This window comes from Amblyraja radiata, unplaced genomic scaffold (assembly GCF_010909765.2).
Source record: "Amblyraja radiata isolate CabotCenter1 unplaced genomic scaffold, sAmbRad1.1.pri S109, whole genome shotgun sequence".
NCBI lineage: Eukaryota > Metazoa > Chordata > Chondrichthyes > Rajiformes > Rajidae > Amblyraja > Amblyraja radiata.
Window position 1 is genome coordinate 1,262,527 of NW_022630099.1, and position 26,429 is coordinate 1,288,955.

Below are 26,429 nucleotides of genomic sequence, written 5' to 3' on the forward strand. Positions count from 1 at the left end.
AATTGAGTTGAGTTAGAATCATAGGAACATAGAACATAGGTGCAGGAGTAGAGGCCATTCGGCCCTTCGAGCCTGCACCGCCATTCAATATGCTCATGGCTGATCATCCAACTCAGTATCCTGTACCTGCCTTCTCTCCATACCCCCTGATCCCTTTAGCCACAAGGGTCACATCTAACTCCCTCTTAAATTTAGCCAATGAACTGTGGCCTCACCTACCTTCTGTGGCAGAGAATTCCACAGATTCACCACTCTCTGTGTGTGAAAACAAATGTTTTTCTCATCTCGGTCCTAAAGGATTTCCCCTTTATCCTTAAACTGTGTGACCCCTTGTCCTGGACTTCCCCAACATCGGGAACAACCTTCCTGCATCCAGCCTGTCCAACCCCCTAAGAATGTTGTAAGTTTCTATAAGATCCCCCCTCAATCTTCTAAATTCTAGCGAGTACAAGCCGAGTCTATCCAGTCTTTCATCATTTGAAAGTCCTGACATCCCAGGAATCAGTCTGGTGAACCTTCTCTGTACTCCCTCTATGGCAATAATGTCCGTTCTCAGATTTGGAGACCAAAACTGTAACTGTAAATTTCAACTGTTGAGTTGAGTTGGGTTGGGTTAAGTTGAGTTGTGTGGAATTAAGTTTTGTTGGGTTGTGTAAAATAGAGTTGAGTTGGGTTGGGTTGGGTTTAGTTCAGCTCAGTTCCGTTCAGTTCAGTTCATTTACCCTCAGCTCAGTTAAGTATAGTTTAGATCTGTTTGGTTTAATTTAGTTTAGTCTTGGTTAACTGAGTTTCATTTAGTTTATTTTATTTAACTTCAGTTTCCTTCACATTCATTTCTTTAGTTTAGTTTAGTTTAGTTTGGTTTAGTTTAGTTTAGACTAGTTGATTATTGTCGCGTTTAACAAGGACAACGAAACGCTTTTTTTTCGTTCATTCCAGTCGGCGGACAGACAATACATGATGAACATCAAGGTTTCAAGGTTGGGTTGGGTTTAAAAGATCAGTTTATTGACACATGTACCAATTGAGGTACAGTTAAATTAGAAATGCCGCACAGCCACACTAAAAATAAAAATACAAGACACACAACTATATAAACATCCACCACAGCGGATTACCCACGTTCCTCACTGTGATGGAAGGCAATAAGGTCCAATCTGCTTTCTCGTTTATTCTCCCGCGGTCGGGGCAGTCGAAGTCCCCGCGTCGTGGAGGTTGAAGCCGCCCATAATGCAGATATACAGGATAAAGGGAATCACGTTCAGTGCAAGATAAACATGCAAGGAATAGACGGATCAAGTTGAAGTTCAAGTTCAAGTGAGTTTATTGTCATGTGTCCCTGATAGGACAGAAACGTTCTTGCTTTGCTTCAGCACACAGAACATAGTAGACATTAACTACAAAACAGATCAGTGTGTCCATATACCACAATATAAATATATACACACACATGAATAAATACAATGATAAAGTGAAAATAACAGATCATTGGTTATTAAGAATCAGAGTTCTGTCCGAGCCAGGTTTAATAGCCTGATGGCTGTGGGGGAGGAGCTATTCCTGAACCTGGTCGTTGCAGTCTGGATATGGATTAAATGCAGGTAGATACGAGACGGGCTTGGTATGACGTCCGACACCGAGGTTCACAAGTTCATAAGTTGTAGGTGTAGAATTAGGCTATTCGGCCCGTCGAGTCATCCCCGTCATTGAATCATGGCTGAGCTCGGCCTCCTAATCCCCTTCTCCTGCCTTCGTCCCATATCCCTTGCCACCTGTTCCAACCAAGCATTTGTCTATCTCTGCCTTAATATGATCCACTGACTTTGCCTCCACTTTGCCTCTGTGGCAATGAGTTCCACAGATCCACCACCCTCTGACGCAACACGTTTTTACTCACCACCTTTCTAAAAGAGCGAAATGTAATTCCGAAGCTGTGAGCTCTGGTCCTAGACTCTCCCACCAGTGGAAACGAACTTTCAACACTCGCTCTACCTATGTCTTTCATTACCCAGTAAGTTTCAATGAGGTCTCCCCTCAACTTTCTAAACTAAGGGGAGGGGAGGCCCGATGCTGTCAAACGCACATTTATGTCAGGGCATTCATATGAAGAAACACTGGATAGACTCGGCTTGTACTCGCTAGAATTTAGAAGATTGAGGGGGGATCTTCTAAATAGATAGAAACTTACAAAATTCTTAAAGGTTTAGACAGGCTAGATGCAGGAAGATTGTTCTCGATGTTGGGGAAGTACAGAACAAGGGGCCACACGCAGTTTAAGGATAAGGGGGAAGTCTTTTAGGACCGATATGAGAAAAACATTTTTTTTCACACACATAGAGTGGTGAATCTGTGGAATTTTCTGCCACAGAATATAGTTGAGGCAACAGTCCATTGGCTATATTTAAGAGGGAGTTAGATGTGGCCCTTGTGGCTAAAGGGATCAGGGGGTATGGAGAAAAGGCAGGTACAGGATACTGAGTTGGATGATCAGCTATGATCACATTGAATGGCGGTGCAGGCTCGAAGGGCCGAATGGCCTCTACTCCTGCACCTATTTTTTATGTTTCTATGTTTCTATATGCTAACCCAGTCATTCCTGGGATCATTGTTACAAAACCTCCTCTGGCCCATCTCCAGACCCAGGTCGTGCGCTGAAAGGCCTGTTCACGAGCGGTACTGTTCTAGCTACCACGTTCCTTGTCTAAGCGGCAGAAAGATGCGAGCGGGTGGGCCGGTTACTGTCTACAGAAAACCACCACGGTATGGTGGACCTAGTGTCCGACTTCTTGGCAGAATACGTTCAGTGATATCCCTGAATTAGCACAGTATATAGGAAATTGAACACGGTCACACGAGAACAGGACGGTCCGCCCACAATATCTGTGTAGAACATGCCACCGCCAACATTACAAATGTAACTTAAAATGTTATGTCATAGAAACATAGAAAATAGGTGCAGGAGTAGAGGCCGTTCGGCCCTTCGAGCCTGCACCATTCGCCATTCAATATGATCATGACTGATCATCCAACTCAGTATCCTGTACCTGCCTTCTCTCCATACCCCCTGATCCCTTTAGCTACAAGGGACATCTAACTCCCTCTTAAATATAGCCAAAGAACTGTGTGGCCTCAACTATCTTCTGTGGCAGAGAATTCCAGAGATTCACCACTCTCTGTGTGAAAGATGTTTTTCTCATCTCGGTCCTAAAAGATTTCCCCCTTATCCTTAATATTCTTTGCCTTAAAAATTGGCAATAGAATTCAGATATAACTACATGCTGTCATTTATTTCGTAATCTCAAATTTTACAATTGTGTTTAAATGTATTCATATTCATTGTCATGAAATGTAATCATTTTTACTTATTTCTATTTTATAGATTATATTAAGTGACACTATCTGAAACAATTATTTTTAATGTTTGATATCTTATGCACATTGACATTGCATTTAACAAACAATTCTTATCTAATCTTACAAAATCTTATAGAAACTTACAAAACTCTGAAGGGGTTGGACAGGCTAGATGCAGGAAGATTATTCCCGATGTTGGGGAATTCCACAACAAGGGGCCACACACAGTTTAATGATAAGGGGGAAATCTTTTAGGACCTAAATGAGAAAAACATTTTTTTTCACACACAGAGAGAGTGGTGAATCTGTCGAATTGTCCGCCACAGAAGGCAGTTGAGGCCACACAGTTCATTGGCTATATTTAAGAGGGAGTTAGATGTGGCGCTTGTTGTTAAAGGGATCAGGGGGTATGGAGAGAAGGCAGGTACAGGATACTGAGTTGGATGATCAGCCATGATCATATTGAATAGCGGTGCAGGCTCGAAGGGCCGAATGGCCTGTTCCTGCACCTATTTTCTATGTTTCTAATTCGAAATATATTATTCCATCTTACAATTACCGACATCATACGGTTTAAAATATTTTTATTTTCTTACACTCATCGACGTAAAATGAAATGATAGTTGCACAGCATACATATTATTTATTGTTGTGTTGAGTTTTGGTCATGATGTCTGTCAAAATAATGTTATTTTTGTACAACTGTGTCTCGAACGGTAAACGAATGCAGACGCCGCTAATTACACTCCCCGCCTTCTCCCCGCGGGGTACCTCGACGGATATAATGGCTCCTCCACCGACCGCGCTTCAAGGCAGAGCAGCCCTCGTCTTCCCCGGCGGGACATGCATGAACCACCGAGCGGCGCTGTGTACGCGATCTACTATCCAGTGCTGGCCGCGTTCGGTGTCCCAGGTAATTTAAATTAGTTAATTTTAGTTTAATTTAGTTTATTGTTATTGTCCGGTGCACCCAAACATCGTGGGAAACTTTTTCCTTGCATGCTATCCAGTCAAAATTTAAATAATATTCGTGAATACAATGAAGCCGTACTCAATGCAAAGATACAGGAGAAAGCGTGCAACTTTCCCAGCCAAGTTATACCATACAGGTCGTGTTGAGAATGGTTATGTTATTGCCTCGTTACAGCTGAAATCATTTTTTTGCATTAATCTAGACAATTTGAGCATATCCGGTTGCACAACATGTACAAACGTGTGTGCAGAAAATCATAAAGGGAAAAGATCGGGTAGATGCGCAGAGTCTCCTGTGCAGGTTAGAAACATAGAAACATAGAAACATAGACAATAGGTGCAGGAGTAGAGTCCATTCGGCTGTTCGAGCCTGCACCGCCATTCAATATGATCATGGCTGATCATCCAACTCAGTATCCTGTACCTGCCTTCTCTCCATATCTCCTGATCCCTTTAGCCACACGGGCCACATCTAACTCCCTCTTAAATATAGCCAATGAACTGTGTGGCCTCAACTACCTTCTGTGGCAGAGAATTCCACAGATTCGCCACTCTCTGTGTGTGAAAAAACAATCTCCAGAACAAGGGGCCACACAGTTTAAGGTTAAGGATGAAGTATTTTACGACCGAGATGAGGAAAGAAAATTCACACAGAGAGTGGTGAATCTGTGGAATTCTGTGCCACAGAAGGTAGTTGAGGCCACAGTTCATTGGCTATATTTAAGAGGGAGTTAGATGTGGCGCTTGTGGCTAAAAGGATCAGGGGGTATGGGGAGCAGGCAGGTACAGGATACTGAGTTGGATGATCAGCCATGGTTATATCGAATGGCGGTGCAGGCTCGAAGGGCCGAATGGCCTACTCCTGCACCTATTGTCTATGTTTCTAATGTTATATGTTTCTATGAGATATCCTCTCATCCTTCTGAATTCCAGTCTATACAAGCTCAGCCGACCCCTTCCCTCCCGTACCACCCCGTCCCCGGGCACTTTCCCTTGCAACCGCAAGAAATGCAACACTTGTCCATTTACCTCCCCCCTCGACTCCATTCAAGGACCCAAGGAGTCGTTCCAGGTGCGACAGAGGTTTACCTTCATCTCCTCCAACCTCATCTACTGCATCCGCTGCTCTAGATGTCAGCTGATCTACATCGGTGAGACCAAGCGGAGGTTGGGCGATCGTTTCGCCGAACACCTCCGCTCGGTCCGCAATAACCAACCTGACCTCCCGGTGGCTCAGCACTTCAACTCCCTTCTCCCATTCCCAATCCGACCTCTCTGTCCTGGGTCTCCTCCATGGCCAGAGCGAGCAGCACCGGAAATTGGAGGAACAGCACCTCATATTCCCCTTGGGGAGTCTGCATCCTGGGGGCATGAACATAGAATTCTCACAATTTTGTTAGTCCTTGCTGTCTCCTCCCCTTCCTCAGGCCTCCTACTGTCTCCTCCTATCCCCCAGCCTTCGAGCTCCTCCTCCTTTTTCCTTTCTTCTCCAGGCCCCCCACCTCCGATCAGTCTGAAGAAGGGTTTCGGCCCGAAACGTTGCCCTTTTCCTTCGCTCCATAGATGCTGCTGCACCCGCTGAGTTTATCTAGCTTTTTTGTGTGCCTTCGAATTTCCAGCATCTGCAGTTCCTTCTTAAACCGATTATTTCACGGATCGGGATTGGGAATGGGAGGGGGGGTTGAAGTGCTGAGCCACCGGGAGATGAGGTTGGTTGTTGCGAACTGATATATTGCATCTGCTGTTGTGTTTCTACACATGAAATGGACCCATGCTGGATATGTGGTGCTGTTCCACTAGTTTACGCGTGGTGTCACTTTAAAAGTGGTTGTCTATCCCAAAATGCAACTATAATTAGATTAGATAGAATTTATTGCCACACAACCAGGGTCGGTGGAATTTGAATGAATGAATGAATGAATGAATGAATGAATGAATGAATGAATGAATGAATGAATGAATGAATGAATGAATGAATGAATGAATGAATGAATGAATGATTGAATGAATGAATGAATACGTTTATTGTCATTGCACAATACTGTGCAACGAAATTCCATTACATCTCCTCCGGTTAAAAAAAATACAAACACGACAACCATTAACACATATGTACACTTATTAGTAAAAAATAAATAGGTATTTTAAATGAATTTAAAATAATTTAAAAGAATTTGGCGGCATTTCTTGGAATTACATTTTGCTTCCCCAGAATTCTCTGTTGGAATTTAGCTCTTTTATCGCACATGGGTAGAAACTATTTTTTAGTCTACCGGTGCGAGCCTTCAGAGTCCTGAATCGCCTCCCAGAGGGTAGCAGAGTAAAAAGGTGGTTGGCAGGGTGGGATGTGTCCTGCTTGATATTTGTGGCCCGGCGCAAGCATCGGGCCCTATATATGTCATCCAAGGAGGGCAGTTGGGCGTTTGTAATGTTCTGCGCAGTTTTTATAATTCCCTGCAACGCCCTCCTCTCAGCCACAGTACAGCTAGCAAACCACACCAGGATTCCATAGGAGAGGATACGCTCCACGGCGCATCGGTAGAAGGACAACAGCAGCGGCTGTGAGACGTTTGCTCTCCGCAGAGACCTCAGGAAATACAGCCGCTGATGTGACTTCTTCACGAGAGTGACGGTGTTCATTTGCCATTTGAGGTCCTGGGAGATGTTTATTCCCAGGAACTTAAAGCCAGTGACTCTCTCCACCATGTCTCCTTTGATGTATAAGGGAGCAGGATCCTCTCTCCTCTTCCTCCTGAAGTCAACGACCAGCACTTTTGTCTTTGATGGATTGAGTACCAGGTTGTTTTTGGTACACCAGACAGTCAGTTTGTGGACTTCATCCCTGTAGGCAGACTCGTCGTTGTTGTTTATCAGTCCCACCACAGTCGTGTCATCCGAAAACTTGATGATCCTGTTTGTACTCTGTGTTGGTATACAGTCATAAGTGTATATTGTATACAAGATGGGACTCAGCACACAACCTTGTGGCGCTCCTGTGCTGAGCGTCAGGACTGGGGAGTAATTGGACCCCATCCTGACAGTCTGTGGGCGATCTGTTAGAAAGTCCTTAATCCATCCGCATGTGTTTGCATTAACACCCAGATCAGACAGTTTGTCCACCATTCTGCTGGGGATGATTAATTAAATGCAAAACTAAAATCTACAAATATCATCCTCACATATGAGCCAGGACGCTCCAGATGTATCAGTACAGAATGTAGAGCTATGTTGATGGCATCTTCCGTTGACCTATTAGCTCTATATGCAAACTGATGCTGATCCAGGGTGGATGGGAATTAGGACCAAATGTGGGCCAGGACCAGCCGTTCAAAACACTTCATCACCGTTGAAGTGAGAGCAACAGGTCTATAGTCATTCAAGCTGGTAATGGCAGTTTTTTTGGGTACAGGCACGATGGTAGCAGTCCTAAAGGATTTGTCAGCAGCGATACAATAATAAAGAACATACAACAATAAACATGTAACACAAACTTCCACCACAGCATTCATCACTGTGGTGGAAGGCACAACATTTGGCCAGCCCTCCTCCATCCCCCCCCCACCCCCATGGAAAGGACCAGAGTCCAGAGTCAGTCCAGGATCGGCTCTTCCTCACCGGAGACCGCGGCTTTAAGTTGGTGTAGGCCGCAGGCCGGCGGTCGAGATTTAAAGTCTCCGCCGCAGCCAGAAGCACCGTAGACTGCAGGGCCGCCGGTCGAAGCTTCCCTCCAGGGGTGATGGTAAGTCCATGACGGACCCGCGGTAGAAGTTGGCTGCGGGCCGGCAGTGGTGGCTTCTTCTTCCCCCGGGTCCCCCACGAGGGATCCCGGGCTGTAGACGCTGCACCAGCTGGAGCTCTGCAGACCGCGACTTCAGGCTGCGACTTCAGGCTGCCGGCTGCCCCGGGCCAGCGAAACGGAGCGCTCCCCTCCAGCGAACCCCAGCGAGGGCTCAACCGCTCCATAACGAGAGTCCACGCTGCGCCCGCCGCTGAAGCCCCGGGCGCGTCTCCGGGAAAGGCCGCGCCGATCCTTGTTGTTAGTCCACGGTGGAGGCGACCTGGAAAAAGTCGCCTATCCATGGAGGAGGCGACCGAAGCGGGTTCCCCCTTGCTCCCCCACACCACCCCCACACAAAACACACAAAGGAACATTAAACACATACTTTAAAACTATAACACACTCCTTAGTTTCCAGCATAAAACTTTGTAGATTTTGGAGTGATATTTTCGAAATATTCTCAAAATTATTTAAGATAAGAATGGAATCTAATACTGAAATGATTATATTTGGCGTAATGGAAGATGGGAATAAATTGAACACATCTCAACATTTATTTTTTAACTATGGTTTAATAATAGCAAAAACATTAATACTTAAATTTTGGAAAAATACATCAATACCAACGCATAAAATGTGGAATGCAAGTATGTTAAAGTGGTTAACGATTGTGCCTCTACTCCTGCACCTATTGTCTATGTTTCTATGTTTCTATATTAACGGTTGTACATTTGCCAACAGTTAATATTGTCGCCATGGTGATCCTGTCGCGGGGGAGGTGCGTTCTATCCAGGTCTGTGACTATCTACCTGGTTGCCATGGCGGCGGCGGATCTGATGGTTCTCATCACCGCCGTCATTCTCTACCGCATCGTCGGCATTTACTTCCCCGGGAGTTACCTGTCGCTCACCTGGATCTGCCGCATCAAGTCCCCAGTCGCTTATGCATCCAGAGACTCCTCCGTCTGGCTAACCGTCGCATTCACCTTCGATCGCTTCGTGGCCATTTGCTGTCCCAACTTCAAACGCAAGTACTGCACCAGAAAAACGGCAGCGCCAGTCGTCGCTGGTATTGTAGCTATGAGTTGTTTGAAGAATGTCGGTTGGTATTTCGTTTTCGACCCGCTGTACTACGAGGGCAACCTCCCTTGGTATTGCCGAATAATACCAAGTTTTTATACCTCGCCGTGGTGGAACGCTTTCTCGTATATCGATCGCATCATCACGCCCCTGCTGCCATTCGCGGTTGTATTGTTACTGAATTTCCTGACCGTCAAACGCATCATCACCGCCAGCAGAGTCCGGAAATCATTGCGTGATGACGCTCTCCCCGGCAAAGGCCCTGACCCCGAGATGGAGAGCCGCAGGAAGTCGATCATTTTACTATTCAGCATTTCCGGCAACTTCATCTTACTGTGGATGACGTATGTGGTGCATTATTTGTACTTTCGGATCACGAAAACTTTTATTTACTCCGGATACAACGACCCGGTGTTTATTCTCGAGGAAGCGGGTTATATGCTCCTGCTTCTCTGTTGCTGCACCAATACATTTATTTATACATTAACCCAGAGGAAATTCAGAGATGAGCTGAAGACAATAGTAACATACCCGGTCCGTCTGGTTGCGATGTGTGTTTAGTTGAGTTGAGTTGGGTTGTGTTGAGTTCAATTGAGTTGGGTTGAATTTTGAGTTGAGTTGTGTTGAGTTGAGCTGGGTTGAGCTGGGTTGAGCTGGGTTGAGCTGGGTTGAGCTGGGTTGAGGTGGGTTGAGCTGAGTAAGGTTGAGTTGAATTGAGTTGGGTTGAATTAGGTTGAGTTTTGAGTTGAGTTGGGTTGGGTTGCGTTGTGTTGAGGCGAGTTAGGTTGAGTGGTTGGGTTGGGTTGTGTTGGGTTGGGTTTTGAGTTGAGTAGAGTTGAGCTGGGTTGTGCTGGGTTGAGCTGCGTTGAGGTGAGTAAGGTTGAGTTGAGTTGGGTTGAGTTAGGTTGGGTTGGGTTTGTGTTGAGTTAAGTTCAATTGAGTTGGGTTGAAATTTGAGTTAAGTTGAGTTGCGACGAGTTGAGTCGAGTTGTGTTGAGTTGAGTTGAGTTTTGAGTTGGGTTGAGTTGATTTAGGTTGAGGTGAGTTGGGTTGAGTTGGGTTGGGTTGCATTGAGTTGAGGCGAGTTGTGTTGGGTTGAGTTGGGTTGAGTTTTGAGTTGAGTTGGGTTTGAGGTGAGTTGAATTGAGGCGAGTTGGGTTGGGTTGAGTTTGGTTGAGTTTTGAGTTGAGTTGAGTTGAGTTGGGTTGAGCTGGGTTGAGTTGGGTTGAGTTGGGTTGAGTTGGGTTGAGCTGGGTTGAGCTGGGTTGAGTTGGGTTGAGTTGGGTTGAGCTGGGTTGAGTTGGGTTGAGCTGGGTTGAGTTGGTTTGAGCTGGGTTGAGGTGAGTAAGGTTGAGTTGAATTGAGTTGGGTTGAGTTAGGTTGAGTTTTGAGTTGAGTTGAGTTGAGTTACGTTGAGTTGAGGCCAGTTGGATTGGGTTGGGTTGAGTTGGGTTGAGTTTTTAGTTGAGTTGGGATGAGTGGTTGGGTTGGGTTGAGTTGGGTTGTGTTTTGAGTTGAGTTGAGTTCAATTGAGTTGGCTTGACATTTGAGTTGAGTTGAGTTGCGATGAGTTGAGTCGAGTTGTGTTGAGTTGCGTTGAGTTTGGAGTTGAGTTGGGTTTGTGTTGAGTTGAGTTCAATTGAGTTGGGTTGAGTAAGGTTGGGGTGATTTGAGTTGAGGCGAGATGGTTTGGGTTGAGTTGGGTTGAGCCGTTCAGTTCAGTTCAGTTCATTTAAGTTCACTTCGGTTAAGTTTAATTGAATTTAGTTTACTACAGGTTTTCTTATTTTCGTTTAGTTTACTTTATTTTACTTTAGTTTGGTTTCGTTTAGTTTAGTCTAGTTTTCTACAGTCACGTGTAGCGAGGTACAGCGAAAAGCTGTTTGTTGCGTGCTCTCCATTCAGCGGAAAGTCTGTATATGATTACAACCAAGCCGTCCAAATTGTACAGATACGTGATAAAGGGAATACCATTCAATGCAAGGTAAAGACCGATTAAAGATAGGCCGAAGCTCAAACCAATGAACTGATTGTTAAGTTTGGAAGAGGAAGGTGGTGGAGAACGTTTACGCCTTAAGGATATTGATGTACTATGTTGTATATTTTAATGTATTTACCTTTTGCTTTGTGTGTTAGAATATCGATCTCTACTGTGTCTGCGAACATGTTGTGCTGCTGCGAATTAAAACAATATGGTTCCGTTTTAGTACATTTGACCAATAAATCTCGTTGCCTCTTGACGTATGAGTATTGCGCGCAGTTCCGGACGGCCCAATACATGAACTATCTGTAGACTTTGGGTAGGGTGCAGAGAAGGTTTATCAGATGCTGCCTGGACTAGGCGGTATTAGCTGCAGTCCGAGGCTGGAGTGATTTGGATTGTTTTATCTGGAATATCCGAGGTTGCTGAGAGGCCTGAAAGAATTCATAAATAGGTCAATAAGCAATAGACAATAGGTGCAGGGGTCGGCTATTCGGCCCTTCGAGCCTGCACCGCCATTCAATGTGATCATAGCTGATCATCCACAATCAGTACCCAGTTCCTGTCTTTTCCCCATATCATATAACCATGATCATATTGAATGCCGGTGCAGGCTCGAAGGGCCGAATAGCCTCTACTCCTGCACCTATTGTCTATGTTTCTATGTTTCTATGTATGTAACAAAAAATATATATTTTAAATTGTATGATGTCGGGGCTTGTCAGATGGAATATGAATATATTTCGAATTGTTGTTCTTTAAATGTTATGTCTATGTACATAAGAAATCAAATATTTAAAATGATTGTTACAGGCAGCGTCACTTAATATAAGAAATACAATAAAAATATTTTTAAATGATTGTTACGTTTTATGACAATGAATAGCAGTATATTTATAAATAATTGTAACATTTTGGATTACCAAATAAATGACAGCATAGAGTTATTTCTCCATTTTGTACATAACCAAATAACAATTACAGCACGGAAACAGGCCATCTCGGCCGTACAAGTCCGTAACGAACAATTATTTTCCCCTAGTCCCATCTACCCACACTCAGACCAGAACCCCCCATTCCTTTCCCATCCAAATACATATCCAATTTATTTTGTAAATTATAAAATTGAACCTGCCTCCACCACTTCCACTGGAAACTCATTCCACACCGCTACCACTCTCTGAGTAAAGAAGTTCCCACTCGTGTTACCCCTAAACTTATGTCCCTTAATTCTGAAGTCATGGCCTCTTGTTTGAATCTTCCCTACTCTCAATGGGAAAAGATGTCCACATCAACTCTGTCTATCCCTTTCATCATTTTAAATACCCCTATCCAGTCCCCCCTTAACCTTCTGCGCTCCAAAGAATAAAGACCTAACTTATTCAACCTTTCTCTGTAACTTAGTTGCTGAAACCCAGGCAACATTCTAATAAATCTCCTCTGTACTCTCTCTATTTTGTTGACATCCTTCCTATAATTGGGCGACCAAAACTGTACACCATACTCCAGAATTGGGCTCACCAATGCCTTGTACAAGTTTATCATTACACTCCAACTTCTATACTCAATGCTCTGATTTATAAAGGCTAGCATACCAAAAGCATTCTTTACCATCCTATCTACACGAGATTCCACCTTCAGGGAACTAAGCACAGTTATTCCTAGATCCCTCTGTTCAACTGCAATATCCCCTGACTCCGTTATTTTTAAGAGCCCTATCTAGCTCTCTCTCTTGAAAGTATCCAGAGAACCTGCCTCCACCGCCTTCTGAGGCAGAGAATCGCACACTCAAAACTTTCCGTGAGAAAAAGTGTTTCCTCGTCTCCGATCTAAATGGCTTATCCCTTAATCTTAAACTGTGGCCCCTAGTCTATTACTGGACTCCTTCAATATCCGGAACATGGTTCCTGCCTCTAGCGTGTCCAAACCCTTAGTGATTTTATATGTTTCAATAAGTATTTACAGTAGTGAAAAACTGAAGGAGCGTCTGACATTGTTGAAAGAAATGAACAGAGATACGGAGAAAGAAAGAAGTTAAAGACACACGCACACAACATGGGAAAGGAATAAAACTCCAGGTTCAAGAACGACATACGGTCATAGAGACATAGCAACATAGAAAACAGGCGCACGAGGAGGCGATTCGGCCCTTCGAGCCAACACTGCCATTCATTGTGATCATGGCTGATCGTCCCCAATCAATAACCCGTACCTGCCTTCTCCCCATATCCCTAGATTCCACTAGCCCCTAGAGCTTTATCTAACTCCCTCTTAAATCCATCTTTCGCCAGAGATGCTGCCTAACCCGTTGAATTACTCAAGCACTTTGTACCTGTCCCTGTTCTCCACAGAGATGCTGCCTGACCCGCTGAGTTACTCCAGCACTTTGTACCTGTCCACGTTCTCCACAGAGATGCTGCCTGCCTGACCCGCTGAGTTATTCCAGCAATTTGTACCTGTCCACGTTCTCCACAGAGATGCTGCCTGACCCGCTGAGTTACTCCAGCATGATGAACCTATCCATGTTCTCCAGAGATGCTGCCTGACCCGGCTAGCCAACCAAACCAATGCTTGTCGCCGTATCGCACTATGGCGTTTCAAAAATACACCGGAATAAACACGAACGAGATGGAAGCAGAACGCGGAATATTTGAGTCATGTTCCTTCAAAGGAAGCAACGTTTTGAAATTAATTTGTTGTGTTTCAAATGTAACCTGGTCTGATATAGGCGTCGACAATATTTCTATAAAACCAAATTTTCTGCGTGGAAAAATTGTTTTGATTCGGGAAGAAGGGAATAAGAAAATGAAGGGGGGTTAACACAATTGAGCCGTATAATGCATAATGTGTCATTTCATTCCTGTGAGTGGCGGCGCCTAACGGCAGCGGCTCGACTACAGTCGACTGTCTTTTTTTAATTTTTGTCTTGTTAAATGTATGTCTTTGAGTCAGTTTTTATTATAATTTTTAGCTGTGTATATGTGGTGGGTCACCACCCACCGTTTAAACCTCTTCCCTGTGCGGGGACCCAACTATTCCCTGTCAGGTCTCGGATGTCGTTGGGCCTAACATCGTGGAGCCGGCGGCGACCTCCGGCCGGGACTAACCTGAGGGCACCAGTTGCAGAGCCTGCGGAACGGACATCGCGGAGCTGGCCGACTTCGGAGCGGGAAGAGCTGTGGTGGCGTGCGGCTGCGACCCGACTTTTGGAGTTCGGAGGCACCGGCCGCAGACCCGGTGGACGGGAACATAGGGAGCTCCAAGTCCCTGGTGGTAGACCGCTTTTCCGAGCTCCGCAACGGTGACTTCTCCCGCTGGAATCGCGGTTTTAAGGACATGGAGCCGGGGCCTAACATCGCCCGGCGTGGCTTAAACGGCCGCAGGACTTACCATCGCCCGCCGGGGGCTTTAACATCGGAGCTCCAGTTCGCCTCGACACTGCAGTTGGACTGCTGGACCACGGGAGAAGGATCAAAGGGAAGAGATAAAGACTTTGCCTTCCATCACAGTGAGGAGTTGTGGGAGACTCACTGTGATGGATGTTTATGTAACCTGTGTTAAGTGTGTGTCATGGATTGTTTTGTAATGTAAAAAACTGTAGAAATGGAATTTCGTTCAAACCCAGGTTTGAATGACAATAAATAGCATTCTATTCTATTCTATTCTTCTATAAGAGAGGAACTACCTGACCCGCTGAGTTACTCCAGCACTTTGGACCTGTCCACGTCCTCCACAGAGATGCTGCCTGACCCGCTGAATTACTCCAGCACTTTGTACCTGTCCATGTTCAACAGAGGAACTACCTGACCCGCTGAGTTACTCCAGAACTTTGTACCTGGCCACGTTCTCCACAGAGATGCTGCCTGACCCGCGGAGTTACTCCAGCACTCTGAACCTATCCATGTTCCCCAGAGATGCCGCCTGACCCGGCTAGCCCACCAAACCAATGCTTTTCGCCGTATCGCACTATGGCGTTTCAAAAATACACCGGAATGAACACGAACGAGATGGAAGCAGAACGCGGAATATTTGAGTCATGTTCCTTCAAAGGAAGCAACGTTTTGAAATTAATTTGTTGTGTTTGAAATGTAACCTGGTCTGATATAGTCGTCGACAATATTTCTATAAAACCAAATTCTCTGCGTGGAAACATTGTTTAGATTCAGGAAGAAGGGAATTCGAAAATGAAGGCGGGTTAACACTATTGAGCCGTATAATACATAATGTGTCATTTCATTCTTCACTTTAACGTTACAATTAACGTGAGTTTACTAATTCAGCGGGTCGCCCTCGTCCACCAATTACACGTTTGTCTCGCACCTCCTATCTGCCAAGCTTTCTCCCCCTCCCCCTCCACCCCTTAGTATGAAGAAGGGTCTCGACCCTCAACGTCGCGTGTCCATGTTCTCCAGAGATGCTGCCTGACCCGCAGCGTTACCTAGGATGTCAGGACTTCCATATGAAGAAAGACTGGATAGACTCGGCTTGTACTCGTTAGAATTTAGAAGATTGAGGGTGATCTTACAGAAACTTACAAAATACTTAAGGGGTTGGACAGGAAGATTGTTCCCGATGTTGGGGAAGTCCAGAACAAGGGGTCACAGTTTAAGGTTGAGGGGGAAATCTTTTAGGACTGAGAAGAGAAAAACATTTTTTTCACACACAGAAAGTGGGGAATCTGTGGAATTCTCTGCCATAGAAGGTAGTTGAGGCCAAAGGTACACAGAAAAGCTGGAGAAACTCAGCGGGTGCAGCAGCATCTATGGAGCGAAGGAAATAGGCAACGTTTCGGGCCGAAACCATTCTTCAGAGACCCATAGATGCTGCTGCACCCGCTGAGTTGCTCCAGCTTTTTTGTGTACCTTCGATTTTCCAGCATCTGCAGTTCCTTCTTGAACAAGTATTTGAGGCCAGTTCATTGGCTATATTTAAGAGGGAGTTAGATGTGGCCTTTGTGGCTAAAGGGATCAAGGGGTATGGAGAGAAGGCAGGTACAGGATACTGAGTTGGTGGATCAGCCATGATCATATTGAATGGCGGTGCAGGCTCGAAGGTCCGAATGGCCTCTACTCCTGCAACTATTTTCTATGTTTCTATGTTACTCAGCACTTTGTGTCCTTTTGTGCAAACCAGCATCTGCAGTTCCTTCTCGACTTCATTCTGACTAACGGTGTGATTTGATTAATTCTGCGGCTCGCCTGAAATGATACAACACGAGATATTTAATCTCCTCTCTGAACTTGGACTGCACCGCGGCATAGATGAGTGTGTTCGTGGAACAGCTGAGTAAGAGGAGCAGATAACCAGTCTCGCTAAAGTAAAACAAAGGATCGGATTTCGTAGAGAAGTACTTCCCGCTCGACCGAGCAAAAATGTAATGGGCGACGAACGTCAACTACAAGATTATTAAATTGGCGGATATGGCCAGGAGTAACACGACCGATTGCTTCCTGTTTTGTATCTCGGAGTCACTCTCGTGTCCCGAACTCTTTTGGCCCCGGAGCCGTCTTCTGATCCGACTGGACAGTAAAATGTATCTTATAGTCAGTGCGTTGAAAAGTAGGATCAACCCCAATGGGAGGAAGAGGGAGACAACGAGATTGCAGAATGAAAACGCTATCCAAGGTCTTGATGTGAAGTAGTTAGATACGAACATGCAGTACCAAGGGACATTGTCGATTAAAACTAAATGTTCAAATGCAAAATACCAGGGGATGTTCCGGAAGAGGCACCCCGCACACACCAGACCTATCACCAGCGCCGCCCGGCGCCGGGTACAGTACTTGTTCCGGAAGTTCGGACAACAGATGGCGACGTATCGGTCAAAGGTGAAGGCGACGGTCAGCCAGACGGAACAGTCTTTGGCGACGTACAGGGCGACCGTCTTGACGGCGCACACTGGAGTGACGCTCAGAAAGCTGGCTGGGAAGTAGACGCCCAATATCCGGTTGACGATGACGTTGGTCAACACGACCAGGAGATCCGCCACCGCCATGCTCAACAGGTAGTAGGTGATGCACCCCGTCAGGCCGCACTTGCCCCGGGAGATGATGAGAATGGACGTCCCGTTCGCTGATGAGAGATGATCACAGACACATTATTTTTTTTATTTACATTTTTTTTTTAAATTAGAAGTGAGTGCACTGCATTGGTACAAAAACGACGTTAACATATTACATTCTCTGTACAACTTCCCTTTTTTTTAAAGAGAGAAGTGAGAAAGGAGAGAAGAAAAATAGGTTGTGAAAAGTGAAGAATAGATTAGTGAGCGTGGGTGAAAAACCAATAAGGAAAAAGTGAAAGAGAAGGAATAAGTGAAGAAGGAAAGCAGGAGGGAGATTATTCCATTGCCACAGTGAGATGGGTTTTTTTAAATATTCTAAATCATCTTTCACCCATACCTGAAACTGTTGGTTTTCATGATACTATGTCACCACATGAATCCAAGAAATCAATAAATGGGGACCAACTCCTTAAGAATTAGTCTTGTTTGTCTATTAGGAGGAGTCTCATTTCTTCCAAATGTGCTGTGTCCAGCATATTACTGATCCACATTTTAAATGTTGGTATATTAGCATTTTTCCAAAATTTAAGTATAATTTTTTTTTGCTGTTATTAACCCATTATTGAAAAATGAGTTTTGGTGTGTATTTAATTTGTTCCCATCTCCACTTACTCCAAATATAATCATTTCAGTGTTAGGTTCCATTTTTGTCTTAAATAGCTTTGAGAATATATCAAATATATCACACCAACATTTATAACGTTTTGAACAATAGACAAATGAGCGTAATATTGGCATTTTGAGAAAGACAGACACATTAGTTGGTGGTCATTATAGTCTCACACATTTCTGGATTCACCTCACAATTTTAACCCCATCTACACTTTACACTCCCTCCGAAGAGTCAGTGCAGTTTCAATTAGTTTGTTGTCACGTGTAGCGAGCTAGATTGAAAATCTGTTGACGCGTGTTAACCAATCAGCGGAAAGGCAATTCATAATCGAGCTATTCATAGGGTATAGATACATGATCAGCGAACAACGTCTAGTGCAAGGTAACGCCCGCAAAGTCCGATCAAGGATCTACGAGGGTCAACAAAGAAGTTGATAGAAACATAGACACATAGAAAATAAGTGCAGAAGTAGGCTATTCGGCCCTTCGAGCCTGCACCGCCATTCAATATGATCATGGCTGATCATCCAACACAGTATCATGTACCTGCTTTCTCGCCACAGGGGTCACATCTAACTCCCTCTTAAATATAGCCAATTAACTGGCCTCAACTACCTTCTGTGGCGGAGAATTCCAGAGATTCACCACTCTCGGTGTATAAAATGTTTTTCTCATCTCAGTCCTAAAATATTTCCCCCTTATCCTTAAAATGTGTGACCCCTTGTTCTGGACTTCCCCAACATCTGGAACAATGTTCCTGCATCTAGCCTGTCCAACCCCTTAAGAATGCTGTAAGTTTCCATATGATCCCCCCTTAATCTTCTAAATTCTAGCGAGTACAAGCCGAGTCTATACAGTTTTTCTTCATATGAAAGTCCTGACATCCCAGGAATCAGTCTGGTGAACCTTCTCTGTACTCCCTCTATGGCAAAAATGTCTTTCCTCAGCGTCGCTCTCTGGTTGTGGTAGGATGATTCAGTTGCCTGATAACAGCTGGGAGGAAACACTCCCTGACTCTGGAGGATCTCGACCCTATGCCTTCCCTCCATAGATGCTGCCTCACCCGCTGAGTTTCTCCAGCATTTGTATCTGCCTTCTGACTCTGGAAGTGTGCGTTTTCACACTTCTATACCATTTGCCCGATGGGAGAGGGGGGAAGGGGGAATGGGCGCGGTGCGACTCGTCCTTGTTCATAGACACTATCAGTCTGAACAAGGATCTTGACCCCTCACGTCACCTATTCCTTTTCTCCAGAGATGCTGCCTGACCCGCTGAGTTACTCCAGCACTTTGTACCTGCCCACGTTCTCCACAGAGATGCTGCATGCCTGACCCGCTGAGTTACTCCAGCACTTTGTACCTGTCCACGTTCTCCAGAGATGCTGCCTGACGCGCTGAGTTACTCCAGCACTTTGTAGCTGTCCTCGTTCTCCACAGAGATGCTGCCTGACCCGCTGAGTTACTCCAGCACTTTGTACCTGTCCACGTTCTCCAGAGATGCTGCCTGGCCCGCTGAGTTACTCCAGCACTTTGTACCTGTCCACGTTCTCCACAGAGATGCTGCCTGACCCGCTGAGTTACTCCAGCACTTTGTACCTGTCCACGTTCTCCAGAGATGCTGCATGTCTGACCCGCTGAGTTACTCCAGCACTTTGTACCTGTCCACGTTCTCCAGAGATGCTGCCTGTCCCGCTGAGTTACTCCAGCACGTTGTGCCTATTTTCGATGGAAACCATCATCTGCAGTTCCTTCCTACACAACATGATCAATATGACCTAACTCCCGTCCGGCAGAAGGTACAGCAGCTTGACATTGCTCACCACCAGACTCAGGAACAGCTTCTTCCCCTCTGATAGCAGGCTTCTGAAAGAACCTTCCAGAATCTAGAGTACTGTCCGATTCACCTCTATCCCATTGTGGACATTTGACTTTGTCTCTGCAACTGATGCGCTACAATGCTGATAACTCAGAATAGAATAGAATAACTTTACTAGAATAGAATTACACCGTGGCATCGGTCACGGTGTCACACCTTGCCAAGATATGCAAATTGTTGTCCATAAAGGGCGCTTACATTTTGCAAATTCTGCATCTTTCCCTTCGGTCTACCAGCTGTATCTGTGTTTGGCTTTATTGCATTGATATACAGGATATCACATGTTCGGTGGTCAGTTTATTGTCACATGTACCAATGCAGGTACATTGAAATGCGAAATCCTTTAAGACCGAGATGAGAAAAAACATTTTTCACACGGAGAGTGGTGAATCTCTGGAACTCTCTGCCACAGAAGTTAGTTGAGGTCACAGTTCATTGGCTATATTTAAGAGGGAGTTAGATGTGGCCCTTGCGGCTAAAGGGATCAGATGGAATGGAGAGAAGGCAGGTACAGGATACTGAGTTGGATGATCAGCCATGATCATATTGAATGGCGAATGGTGCAGGCTCGAAAAATGTGTGCAAAATGTTTTTCTCATCTCGGTCCTAAATGATTTCCCCTTTATCCTTAAACTGTGACACCTTGTAACTCCCTCTTAAATATAGCCAATGAACTGTGTGGCCTCAACTACCTTCTGTGGCAGATAATTCCACAGATTCACCACTCTCTGTGTGTGAAAAAAATGCTTTTCTCATCTCGGTCCTATGTTGAAGAAGTCTCTTTATTCTATATTCTCCCGCGGTGGAGGTGATCGAAGCTCCCGTGACGGGGCGATCTCTAAGAAAGCGTCGCATGGCAGTTTGCTCCAGACACCCACTTCAGTTATCTTTCGACTCGAGCGTCTGAGCTACACGTAAATGATTGGACTTACCTGTCAGATCATTGTGGAAACATCCCACCGAGTCCGCGCCGACCAGCGATCACCCCGCACACCAACATTATCCTACACACACAATCACACATACACACAGACACACACACACACACACACACACACAAACACACACACACACACTAATACACAAACACACACACATACACACACACACTAACACACACAGACACACACACACACAACACAACACACAAACACAATAACACACACACACCAACGCACACACGCACTCTCGCTCGCTCGCCGGTCGCGAAGCTGGGCGCGCTCGCCCCGCTCGCTCCCCCACGCAGCGAAGCGCGCTCGCGCAGCTCACACACAGACAACACATATAAGACACACAAAGCACCCACACACGCACTCTCTCTCTCTCGAGCTGCGCGCCTCGCGAACGCCGAATCGTCGCATCTCGCGCGTCGCGCTCTCGCGCTCGCTCTGCTCTCTCTCTCTAGCCTCGCGCTCGCGCGTCGCTCTCGCGCTCACACACACAGATACCACACACACACACACATATATACACACGTACACACACACACAATCACACACACACACGCACGCACACACACACACACGCACACTCAGACACACAAACACGCACACACGCACACACGTACACACACACACACACACACACACACACACACACACACACACACACACACACACACACACACACACACACACACACACACACAGCGGACAATTCACATTTTTTCCGAAGCCATTTAACCTACTAACCTTCTCGTCTTTTGAGTGAGTGAGAGAGGAAACCAGAGCACCCGGAGAAAACCCACGTAGGTCCGTTTAGACAGCACACGTAGTCAGGATCGAACCCGGGTCACTGGCGCTGCGAGGCAGCAACTCTGCCGCTGCGCCTCCGTATCCGCCCATGACAAATGAATAAATGACTTACTGGGAACGCCGAAAAGGCCAATAATAATATAGCAGATGGAATAGACTGGGCTGTTCACGGGTTCGTGCATGTCTGCCGAGGGTGTGTGTGTGTGTGGCGCTGTCTGGTGGCCGCGTCTTATACACTGCGGCAGGGTCACCTTTACCTGTGGGCAAGGTGTGTCCCGCGGTACCAATGTCGTGTATGCTAATTGCGCGCTAGTCACGTGAACACATTGCACAATTAATGCACGAACGTCATACGGCTGGCAGACAGGAAGCAAAGAGTAGGAGTAAACGGGTCCTTTTCACAATGGCAGGCAGTGACTAGTGGGGTACCGCAAGGCTCAGTGCTGGACCCCAGCTATTTACAATATATATTAATGATTTGGACGAGGTAATTGAATGCAACATCTCCAAGTTTGCGGATGACACGAAGCTGGGGGGCAGTGTTAGCCGTGGGGAGGATGCTAGGAGGCTGCACGGTGACTTGGATAGGCTGGGTGAGTGGGCAAATGCATGGCAGATGCAGTATAATGTGAATAAACGTGAGGTTATCCACTTTGGTGGCAAAGACAGGAAAGTAGACTATTATCTGAATGGTGGCCGATTAGGAAAAGGGGAGATGCAACGAGACCTGGGTGTCATGGTACACCAGTCATTGAAAGTAGGCATGCAAGTGCAGCAGGCAGTGAAGAAAGCGAATGGTATGTTAGCATTCATAGCAAAATGATTTGAGTATAGGGTCAGGAAGGTTCTACTGCAGCTGTACATGGTCTTGGTCAGACCACTCCTGGTATATTGCGTACAGTTTTGGTCTCCTAATTTGAGGAAGGATATCCTTGAGATTGAGGCAGTGCAGCGTAGATTCACCAGACTGTCCCAGGGATGGCGGGACTGTCATATGAGGAAAGATTGAAAAGACTAGGATTGTATTCACTGGAGTTTAGAAGAACGAGGGGATATCTTATCGAAACATATAAAATTATAAAAGGACTGGGCAAGCTAGATGCAAGAAAAAAAATCCCAATGTTGGGCGTGTCCAGAACCAGGGGCCACACGCAGTCTTAGAATAAAGGGGAGGTAATTTATGCCTGAGGTGAGAAAAAAACGTTTTCACTCAGAGAGTTGTGAATTTGTGGAATTCCCTGCCACAGAGGGCAGTGGAGGCCAAGTCACTGGATGGATTTAAGAGAGGGTTAGATAGAGCTCTCGGGGCTAGTGGAGTCAAGGGATATGGTGAGAAGGCAGGCACGGGTTATTGATTGGGGACGATCAGCCATGATCACAATGAATGGCGGTGCTGGCTCGAAGGGCCGAAGGGCCTACTCCTGCACCTATTGTCTATTGTCTATTGTCTATTGAGACGAGAAGGAATTTCTTTAGCCAGAGGGCGGGGAATCAGTGAAATTCTTTGCCACAGACGCTGGTGGAGGCCACAAGTCAGTGGATATATTTAATGCAGAGCTAAATAGATTGTTGATTAGTGCGGTTGTCAGGGGTTATGGGGAGAAGGCAGGAGAATGGGGTTAGGAGACACAGGATAGATCAGCCGTGATTGAATGGCGCGGTGGACTCGATGGGCCGAATGGCCTAATTCTGCTACTTGTGAACAATGAACATAAAGCTCTGGATGCTTTCAAGAGAGAGCTAGATAGGGCTCTTAAAGATAGCGGAGTCAGGGGATATGGGGAGAAGGCAGGCACGAGTTATTGATTGGGGGTGATCAGCCATGATCACATTGAATGGCGGTGCTGGCTCGAAGGGCCGAAGGGCCGAATGGCCTCCTCCTGCACCTATTTTCTATGTTTCTATGTGTCTGATATATATTACATTGAAAACACAGATACAAATCAAACTAACTTCAAAATGCAGAAATACTTCACATACAATGAAGTAAAACGCTCAAGAAACCACGCACACGGAAAATGGGATCTAACCTCACATTTCCCTTTCTTGCCCACGCTCATAAATCCCCAATGTGGTTGTGTGATCGATAGTCAGGTTAGACAGGCATATCTTTGCGGAACTCTAGAGTTCGACAGAAGAATCTGGACCAATCTGTGAGTTAATGTTTCACGCATTTTTAATTTAAAACAATTCTGTTTGTTTTACTATCTCCACAAACCGGGCTTCCCGGTTTCAATTTTCAAACAGGAAATTGCATATCGGTGAAATGCAACTGACAATCCTGCTTCACGTTGTGCAATTAAGCTGCTCAGAAGTAAGTTACAGAGCACAGAAACAGGCCCTTTGGCCCAACTTACTTACACCAACCAACATCTACACTAGTCCCACCTGTCCACGTTTGGCCAAGTGCGTGGATAGGATCGGTTTATAGAATCATCGAGTGATACAGTGTGGAAACAGACCTTTAGAACCAACTTGCCCACCCCAGCTATACTAATCCCACCTGTCCACGTTTGGCCCATAATCCCTCTAAACCTAGATGCACAGAATCTCTTGCCCAGAGTCGGGGAATCGTGGACAATAGACAATAGGTGCAGGAGTAGGCCATCCGGCCATTCGAGCCTGCACCGCCATTGAATATGATCATGGCTGATCATCCAACTCAGTATCCTGTACCTGCCTTCTCTCCATCCCCCTTGATCCCTTTAGCCACAAGGGCCACATCTAACTCCCTCTTAAATATAGCCAATCAACTGGCCTCAACTACATTCTGTGGCAGCGAATTCCACAGATTCACCACGCTCTGTGTGTGAAAAAAAAATGATTTTCTCATCTCGGTCCTAAAAGATTCCCCCCTTATCCTTAAACTGTGACCCCTTGTCCTGGACTTCCCCAACATCGGGAACAATCTTCCTGCATCTAGCCTGCCCAACCCCTTAAGAATTTTGTAAGTTTCTGTAAGATCCCCCCATCAATCTTCTAACTTCTAGCGAGAGAAGGAATGGGTGAAGAAGGGTCTCGACCCGAAACGTCACCCATTCCTTCTCTCCAGAGACGCTGTATGTCCCGCTTGTGTTACTCCAGCTTTGTGTGGCTACTGTAGGGAAGAACTACTGGTCTGAATCGAAGATAGACAGAACATAATAGCTGCCAGAGGTGGTAGTTGAGGCTGGGACTATCCCAACGTTTAGGAAACAGTTGGACAGGTACATGGATAGCACTGGTGTGGTGGGATATGGACCAAGCGCAGGCAGGTGGGACTAGTGTAGATGGGACATTGTTGGCCGGTGTGGGCAAGTTGGGCAGAAGTGCCTGTTTCCACACTCTATGACTGTATAATCCTGCCCTACCCATGTACCTGTCCAAATGTGTAATACATGTTATTTTGTCCCTGCCCAAATACCTCATGCAGCAGCTCCCTTATACCCACCACCCTCTGTGTGAAAAGTTTGCCCCTCAGAATTCTAATGAAACCCGGAGGTTTTTGTCAGTCTCAGTACCTGCTTCCACTACCTGCTACCTCCGGCAACCACCTGCAACCTCCGAGTTGAATTGTGTGGAATTAAGTTGTGTTGGGTTGTGTTAAATAGAGTTGAGTTGGTTTGGGTTGGGTTTAGTTGAGCTCAGTTCCGTTCAGTTCAGTTCATTTACCCTCAGCTCAGTTAAGTATAGTTTAGATCTGTTTGGTTTAATTTAGTTTAGTATTGGTTAACTGAGTTTCATTTAGTTTATTTTATTTAACTTCAGTTTCCTTCGCATTCATTTCTTTAGTTTAGTTTAGTTTAGTTTAGTTTGGTTTGGTTTAGTTTAGACTAGTTGATTATTGTCGCGTGTAACAAGGACAACGAAACGCTTTTTTTTCGTTCATTCCTGTCGGCGGACAGACAATACATGATGAACATCAAGGTTTCAAGGTTTCAAGGTTTAAAAGATCAGTTTACTGACACATGTACCAATTGAGGTACAGTTAAATTCGAAATACCACACAGCCACCCTAAAAATAAAAATGCAACAAGACACACAACTATATAAAAGCTAACATAAACATCCACCACAGCCGATTACCCACGTTCCTCACTGTGATGGAAGGCAATAAGTTCCAATCTGCTTTCTAGTTTATTCTCCCGCGGTCGGGGCGGTCAAAGCCACCGCGTCGGGGGCGGTCAAAGCCCCCGCGTCGGGGCGGTCGAAGCCGCCCATAATGCAGATATACAGGATAAAGGGAATCACGTTCAGTGCAAGATAAACATGCAAGGAATAGAGGGATCAAGTAGAAGTTCAAGTTCAAGTGAGTTTATTGTCATGTGTCCCTGATAGATCAGAGAAGTTCTTGCTTTGCTTCAGCACACAGAACATAGTAGGCATTAACTACAAAACTGATCAGTGTGTCCATATACCACAATATAAATATATACACACACATGAATATATACAATGATAAAGTGCAAATAACAGATCATTGGTTATTAATAATCAGAGTTCTGTCCGAGCCAGTTTTAACACCCTGATGCTGTGGGGGAGGAGCTATTCCTGAACCTGGTCGTTGCAGTCTGGATATGGATTAAATACAGGTAGATACGAGACGGGCTTGGTGTGACGTCCGACACCGAGGTTCACAAGTTCGTAATTTGTAGGTGTAGAATTAGGCTATTCGGCCCGTCGAGTCATCCCCGCCATTAAATCGTGGCTGAGCTCGGCCTCCTAATCCCCTTCTCATGCCTTCGCCCCATGTCCCTTGCCACCTGTTCCAACCAAGCATTTGTCTATCACTGCCTTAAAATGATCCACTGACTTTGCCTCCACTTTGCCTCTGTGGCAATGAGTTCCACAGATTCACCACCCTCTGACGCAACACGTTTTTCCTCACAAACCTTTCCAAAAGAGCGAAATTTAATTCCGAAGCTGTGAGCTCTGGTCCTAGACTCTCCCACCAGTGGAAACGAACTTTCAACGCCCGCTC

General features: G+C 45.6%; 1 long non-coding RNA gene across 1 annotated transcript; it reads left to right on the top strand.

Annotated features, from left to right (window-relative positions):
• The first annotated feature begins 609 nt into the window (after window positions 1-609).
• On the top strand, window positions 610-25,070 carry LOC116969134. Its single transcript, XR_004410634.1, has 3 exons — window positions 610-622; window positions 10,063-10,101; window positions 25,060-25,070. It is a non-coding gene; the product is annotated as an uncharacterized LOC116969134 (long non-coding RNA).
• Window positions 25,071-26,429: the final 1,359 nt, after the last annotated feature.